The sequence below is a fragment of the Portunus trituberculatus genome, chromosome 17 (genome assembly GCF_017591435.1).
Source record: "Portunus trituberculatus isolate SZX2019 chromosome 17, ASM1759143v1, whole genome shotgun sequence".
In the NCBI taxonomy this organism is placed as follows: Eukaryota; Metazoa; Arthropoda; class Malacostraca; order Decapoda; family Portunidae; genus Portunus; species Portunus trituberculatus.
In genome coordinates, this window is record NC_059271.1 from 24,640,375 (window position 1) to 24,647,874 (window position 7,500).

The following is a 7,500-nucleotide window of genomic DNA, read 5'->3' on the forward strand; positions in this document are numbered from 1 at the left end:
TTTATGGGTAGCTATAGAGGGATGTGTGAGCTTTTAGAGGTGTATGTGTGTGTGTGTGTGTGTGTGTGTGTGTGTGTGTGTGTGTGTGTGTGTGTGTGTGTGTGTGTGTGTGTGTGTGTGTGTAAAAATGACAGAAATATTCATGATCTAATATAAATGGTAGTAGTTGTAATAGTAGTAGCAAGAGCAGCAGCAGTAGTTTTTTTTAGTAGTAGTAGTAGTAGTAGTAGTAGTAGTAGTAGTAGTAGTAGTGATAATAGTAATAGTTTATTAACAATGCATTGTAAATATGAATCCTTAAACAATGCATAAACAATTATATATTCGTTGATTTGTCCAGATCGAAGTCAATATTAAGAAAATACTTTAAGATGAATGAACTCCCTCCAATACACCTGATAAATTATCAATACATTAATCAGTAGAAATAAATTAACTTATCCTCCTCGCTCGCTTCTATTTAAACGAGGACTGTTTCAAAAGATTCCACCATCCACGTGTGTAATTTTAGCGGGACATTATTTCACATTCCCCTATGCTGAGCAGAAAATACCTGAAACCCACGTATCTGCTCCCCTTGCGAGTAAATCATGGTATCTTTTCCTCCCCAATAGCGTATCCTTTTGTACCATCGTATTTTTCAGCTTTCTCATCCTTGTTTTACGTGATTTGAAGTAAAATACGTTCACTTTTACACGTTGCGTTGTTTTCCGGGATTGTAACGGATCATCCTGATGTGACTTTTTGTTTTTATCTTTTCTTTACTGTCTATCTTTATATTCTCGTTCGTCGTTAGTCTTTTAGTTATCTGACTGAATTTATATATATTCTTTCCTGATTTATTATTATGTCCTGTATGTGTGTTATCAGCAGGATATGATTTAGTTATTCTATTTTTCTTCATATAGTAACACAATTAAAGGAAGAACATACGTCTTTTATTTCTTTACTGTCTGTTTTAACTTTCCTTTTTATTTTATTTTTTTTTCTCTAATATTCACAAATTGATTAATTTTTCACCGAACATTTCTCTGTGCTTTGTTAATACAAGTTATTCAACTCAATTCTTCTTTCAGATATCTTTTTCTTATTACCTAAAAGAAACCACTTATTTTTTATCTCTTCAAATAACATTCTTTCCTCATCTTGTTGTTAGGAAGAAATTATCCTGATATATTCACATTTACGTCTCTTTATACCGAGAAAAGGAGATTTGATTTATTTATTTATTTATTTATTTATTTATTTATCTATTTAGATGAATGGATTGAATTGTAAGTATAGAACGTTACTCGAGCTCGGTGAAGGTAAATCATAAGTGAAGGGGCATTAGTTCCTACGTCGTAATTAACGCGGTGTATAATCTCGCCATATTATCTTACCAGGGAAATTAAATCCAGTTGAGCAGCAGGAATACACCCAGTTTTATTTCGTGCTCTAAGATTTTCTCTACTCTCTCTCTCTCTCTCTCTCTCTCTCTCTCTCTCTCTCTCTCTCTCTCTCTCTCTCTCTCTCTCTCTCTCTCTCTCATTTTTGTCTTTTGCTAAGAGCATGTATTTTGTGTTCTCATTTTCTTTTCTTTTTTCATCACATTGAGAGAGAGAGAGAGAGAGAGAGAGAGAGAGAGAGAGAGAGAGAGAGAGAGAGAGAGAGAGAGAGAGAGAGAGAGAGAGAGAGAGAGAGAGAGAGAGAGAGAGAGAGAGAGAGAGAGAGAGAGAGAGAGAGAGAGAGAGAGAGAGAGAGAGAGAGAGAGAGAGAGAGAGAGATGTATCTTGTCCTTGTCGAAGAAGTGGATGGGGGAGGGAGAAGAGGGAGAAGAAGATAGTATGACTTAGAGAAGATGTTGAGAAGTATTACCTGCCTTGGGGATGAAGAAATATATCGTGCTGTGAGTGGAGTGACGAGGATCGGGTAAGTGGTGGTGATGATGTGTCTGAGTGGAGAAAAATGCTGGAGGAAGAAGGAGGTGCTGGAGTGGATGTGAATTGTGGAGGTGCTGTGTGGGTGTGTGCTGAGGTGGACAAGTGGAGGTGTTCGTGTGTATGTGTGTTGTGAAAGGTGGGTGAATGTTTTCTATAGTTGATACACACCAACTTTTCTCTCCTATTGTACTTCCTCTTCATCCATTTCCTGTTCTCTCTCTACTACCTAGCCTTCAATAACAACAATAAAAACAAAAACAACAACAACAAAATAGTAATAAGAAAACATAAACAATCACAGAAATAATAATAATAATGATAATAATAATAATGATAATAATAATAATAATAATAATAATAACTATAATAATGATAATAATTATAATAATATGATAATAATAATAATAATAATAATAATAATAATAATAATAATAATAATAATAATAATAATAATAATAATAATAATAATAATAATAATAATAATAATAATAATAATAATAATAATAATAATAGCTTTAATCTCTTGCTTGTTCAAAGTTTTTGAATCTATTCTCAATAGGATTATTCTCAAACATTTGTCACTTCAAAATCTTCTATCTGATCGCTAGTATGGCTTCTGTCAAGGACGCTCTATTGATGATCTTCTGGCGTTCCTTACTGAGTCTTGGCTATCCTCTTTTAAAGATTTTTAGTTAAACTTTTGTTGTTGTTGCGTTATACATATCAAAAGTTTTTGATAGAGTTTGTCACAAAGTTTTGATTTCAAAACTGCCCTCCTACGGTTTCTATCCTTCTCTCTACAACTTATCTCATGTTTCCTTTCCGACCGTTCTATTTGCAACTGTGGTAGACGGCCATTGTTTTTCTTCTAAATATAATAACGGGTGTTCCACAGGGTTCTGTCTAGTCACCCACTGTCTTTCCATTATTCATTAATTATTTTCTTAACCAAACTTCTTGCCCTATTCACTCTTACGCTGATGATACCACCCTACACCTTTCCACGTCCTTTCAGAGACGACCAACCCTTCAGGAAGTCAACAGATCACGCAGGAACGCCACAGAACGTCTGACTTCTGATCTTTCTAAGATTTCTGATTAGTAGTGTTCAATGGCTCAAAACTCAATTCCTTCATCTATCAACTCGACACAACCTTCCAGACAACCATCTTTTTTTCTTTAATGGCACACAGCTGTCTCTCTCTTCTGCACTGATTATCCTTAGTCTGTTCTTTATTCATAATCTTAACTGGAAACTTCACATCTCATCTCTTGCTAAAATATCTTCTATAAAGTTATGCTTTCTGAGGTGTCTCCACCAGTTTTCTCACCCTCTGCACAAGGGCCTTATCCATCCTTGTATGGAGTACTCTTCGCATGTTTGGGGGGATTCCACTCACACAGTTTTATTAGATAAAATGGAATAAAATCTTTTCGTCTCATCAATTCCACTTCTGTGACCGACTGTCTTCAGCCTCTTTCTCACCGCCGGAATGTTGCATCTCTTACTATCTTCCACCTCTATTTTCCTGCTAACTCCTCTCTTGATCTTGCTTACTGCATGTCTGCCGTCCTCCTGCGGTCTCGCTGCACAAGGCTTTCTTTTTCCCCTCCTTCTGCGGTCTCGTTGCACAAGGCTTTATTCTTCCTCTCACCCCTATTCTGTCCAACTCTCTAATGCAAGAGTTAACCAGTAGTCTCAAACTTTCATATCTTTCTCTGATAAACTCTAGAACTCCCTATCTGCTTCTGCATTTCTATCTTCCTACGACTTGACTTCTTTTTAGAGGAAAATTTCAAGACATTTGTCCCTTTCTTTTGGCTGACCCTTTGACCTGCAAGGGGACTGACAATTAAGTGGGTCTGCCTTTTTTTGGCCAGTTTCTCCTATTACATAAAAAAAAAAAAAATATAACAATAGAAGTAATAAGGTGCTAAAGTGTATGCGTGTTGGGATGATAGTGGAAGCGTGTGTGTGTGTGTGTGTGTGTGTGTGTGTGTGTGTGTGTGTGTGTGTGTGTGTGTGTGTGTGTGTACTTTTTCTTATGTCATCTTATCGCTGCTACGAGAAAATGTCATATTTACATGTATATAGAGGAATTAAGCTTTCTCTCTCTCTTCCCCATGAAGTAAAGAAGGATGTGTTTTGTATATTTGAAAGGCAGGTGAGAAGGAGGAGGAAGAGGAGGAGGAGGAGAAGGAAGAGGAGATGATTTCTTGGCTGCATTCACACCTACATGCGACATCCTTTCTCTCTTTCTAATGTTAGTAATTGATATAGAGAAACAAAATCAATAAGTCTAACGAGGAACTGGGGCCTGTCGCTGCTCCTTATAAACCCTTAGTAACTTTTATTTAAACACGAGATAAGAAAAAAAATTACAAAAAAAAATAATCAGCTAGTTGTCTCTCCCCTTAAAAAAAAAAAAGCTAAAAGATACTAAAGAAAACACAGCTTAGGTTTGTGATTCTCTTTACCTTTGGAGTTCTTTGGAGTGTGTATGAGGGAAGGAGGAATGTTTAAAGGTGATCCATAATTAATGTCTTGTGATGTCCTCTTCCCCAGCGCACATCAACCACGTAAGGACCATGGCAGGGGTGGACCACGTGGGCCTCGGTGCCGGGTACAACGTCTTTAACAGGTGAGTGAGCGTGTGAGTCAGTGAAAGAATAAACTAACTAAATAAGATAGCGAATTTGAACTGAGTATTGAAAGTCTTGAGAGGATAATGGAAAAGGTGAGTGAGTGGATAAGTGAGTGCGTGTGCCTGAGCGTGTAATGAGGGAGGAGAGGAATGAATAAGGTAGAGTAGTATTGATCTGAGTTGAGTGGGTGAGTGAATGAGTGAGTGAGTGAGTGAGTGAGTTAGTGAGCGAGGCATGGAGAGCAAATAAGAAAGATCGTACAAGTTGAATGAATGAGTGAATAATATATGGGATAGAGGAGCATGATGAGAGAGAGAGAGAGAGAGAGAGAGAGAGAGAGAGAGAGAGAGAGAGAGAGAGAGAGAGAGAGAGAGAGAGAGAGAGAGAGAGAGAGAGAGAGAGAGAGAGAGAGAGAGAGAGAGAGAGAGAGAGAGAGAGAGAGAGAGAGAGAGAGAGAGAGAGAGAGAGAGAGAGAGAGAGAGAGAGAGAGAGAGAGAGAGAGAGAGAGAGAGAGAGAGAGAGAGAGAGAGAGAGAGAGAGAGAGAGAGAGAGAGAGAGAGAGAGAGAGAGAGAGAGAGAGAGAGAGAGAGAGAGAGAGAGAGAGAGAGAGAGAGAGAGAGAGAGAGAGAGAGAGAGAGAGAGAGAGAGAGAGAGAGAGAGAGAGAGAGAGAGAGAGAGAGAGAGAGAGAGAGAGAGAGAGAGAGCTTGACCCAGAATATCTTCATGTACTTTTCGTGCCGCACAGGTGAAATTAGGAGCAGGTATGTACGGTGCCGAGGCGCGGGTTTAATCTCGCCACAAGTACTTACATTCCTGAGCCTTGAGGGTGAGTAGGGGCGTGAAAACACTTGCATTACACCTTCCCGCCCCTACTGCCTATTTCTATCCGCTTGGGCGTAGTAGTAGAGGCGCAAACTTTCTCTGTTGACGGTTTTCTCTCAGCAGTATGTATTATGAAACGCTTTGCTGCATCACGACTATTTCCGTAAAACATATACGCGATTAGCTAAAGTGTTTCTCAAATTCATAATCTGAAATTTTATTGATATACTAATAGAACCGTAGCAACATCCTTAGAAACCTGTGTTATTGTTTCTCAAGTTCATAATCTGGAAATCTTATTAATCTATCATTAGAATCGTAAAAATAAAAACACCCATAAAAACCCTCGTTATTTAATTAGGGCCTTTTGATAGTAGTCGGGTTACTGCACAGAAACTTCACGCCTGAAGTGTATTGTGTAACTAGGAACCTGTGGCAAGTCGTGCGTGGCGTTTGTTTAGAGTGCTGTGGAAGTATTGTTCAGAGACTTCAACCAGAAGAAAAAAAAAATGATAATAATTGGATGTACTTCGTATCGGGGCCAATGATTTATTTTCATAGTTAATTACATACCCTCATGCACTAATTTGGCTGATGCTATATGGAGTGAGCTGTAAGACGGGAAATGAAATATGGAATGAATACGTAAACAGTAAACAGAATAGGTAAATGGAATGTGATTTATTTGTAGAATAGTAATAGAACAGAATAAGGAAAGAGAACAGAATAGTGAAATAAAATGTAAAATATAAATGTTATATCCCACCTCTCTACACACAGCTTCCAGACTTCATCAGATCACCATTAGTTAGTCATGATAGAGTAATTAAGATATAATTGTTCTGGATGAATGAGCAAATGATTCATAACTCCCTTGATAACGGAAAGTGTCGGCTGTGACTTGCTAAAAATCACCAAATGACGTCTGTAATATAATAAAAATTGATGAAGTGGTATAAAAGTATTAAGGAAAGGAAAAAAGAATTCAATATTTTTAGAGAAGAAAAAAGAAAGTTAAGAGGTTATTGGACATGGATCTAAAAATAAGGTAAAAAGTATCTGCATAAAGAAAAAGATAGAAAAGAAAATGGAACAGCACACGTGCATTTAATGAGAGAGAGAGAGAGAGAGAGAGAGAGAGAGAGAGAGAGAGAGAGAGAGAGAGAGAGAGAGAGAGAGAGAGAGAGAGAGAGAGAGAGAGAGAGAGAGAGAGAGAGAGAGAGAGAGAGAGAGAGAGATAGGAAATACATAGAATCTAATACATAAATGCAAGAATGATAATAATAGTAATAATGAAAAACATGGATCTTGTTATGAGAAAGGAAAAATTATTCATGCCTAGCAAAAGCGGAGCGGGGAGGGAACATATACGTTTTTAATAATGGTAATATAGAAAAATAAACACTTCTAGGAAAAAAAAAAAAAAAACAGGGCAGGGAAAAACATACACACAGTTTTGACCTACGGAATGAAAAAAAACGTAAAAAAACACCAAAATTGAAAAAAAAAAAAATATCACACACAAGTGAAAATAAAAACACATCTCACACGAAACAGAAAAAAAGAAAAAGAAAATGGAAGGAAAAATGGGGAAAATAGGAAAGAATAAAAGTGAGTGTGACAAATGGGTGAGGAGAAAAAGAAAAAAGAGGAAGAGAAAAAAAAGAAAAAGAGATGAAAAGGGGGAAGCACTCAAGAAGGAGGAAAAAGGAAAGAGGAAAAAAAAGAAAAAAAAAAAATAGTGGGTAGAGAGTGTAGCAGTTGCACATTTGAGAACATACCTGCTTGCGTGAACAGTACACGTGTTTTGCATGGAGACGTGTGTGTGTGTGTGTGTGTGTGTGTGTGTGTGTGTGTGTGTGTGTGTGTGTGTGTGTGTGTGCGTGCGAGGAGTTTTCTTTCTTATGGGAAATAAAAAAGAAAGGAAGGAAGGAAGCATCTGAAGAGGAAGGAGAGGAGGAAAGGAGAGAAAAAGGAAAGTAAAATGAAGTGAGCGTGATATGCATGATTGAAAGAGAGAGAGAGAGAGAGAGAGAGAGAGAGAGAGAGAGAGAGAGAGAGAGAGAGAGAGAGAGAGAGAGAGAGAGAGAGAGAGAGAGAGAGAGAGAGA

General features: G+C 37.5%; 1 pseudogene; it reads left to right on the top strand.

The window, feature by feature from the left end:
- The window catches only part of LOC123504778, a 76,990-nt pseudogene that overhangs the window by 58,516 nt on the left and 10,974 nt on the right, over positions 1-7,500 (top strand).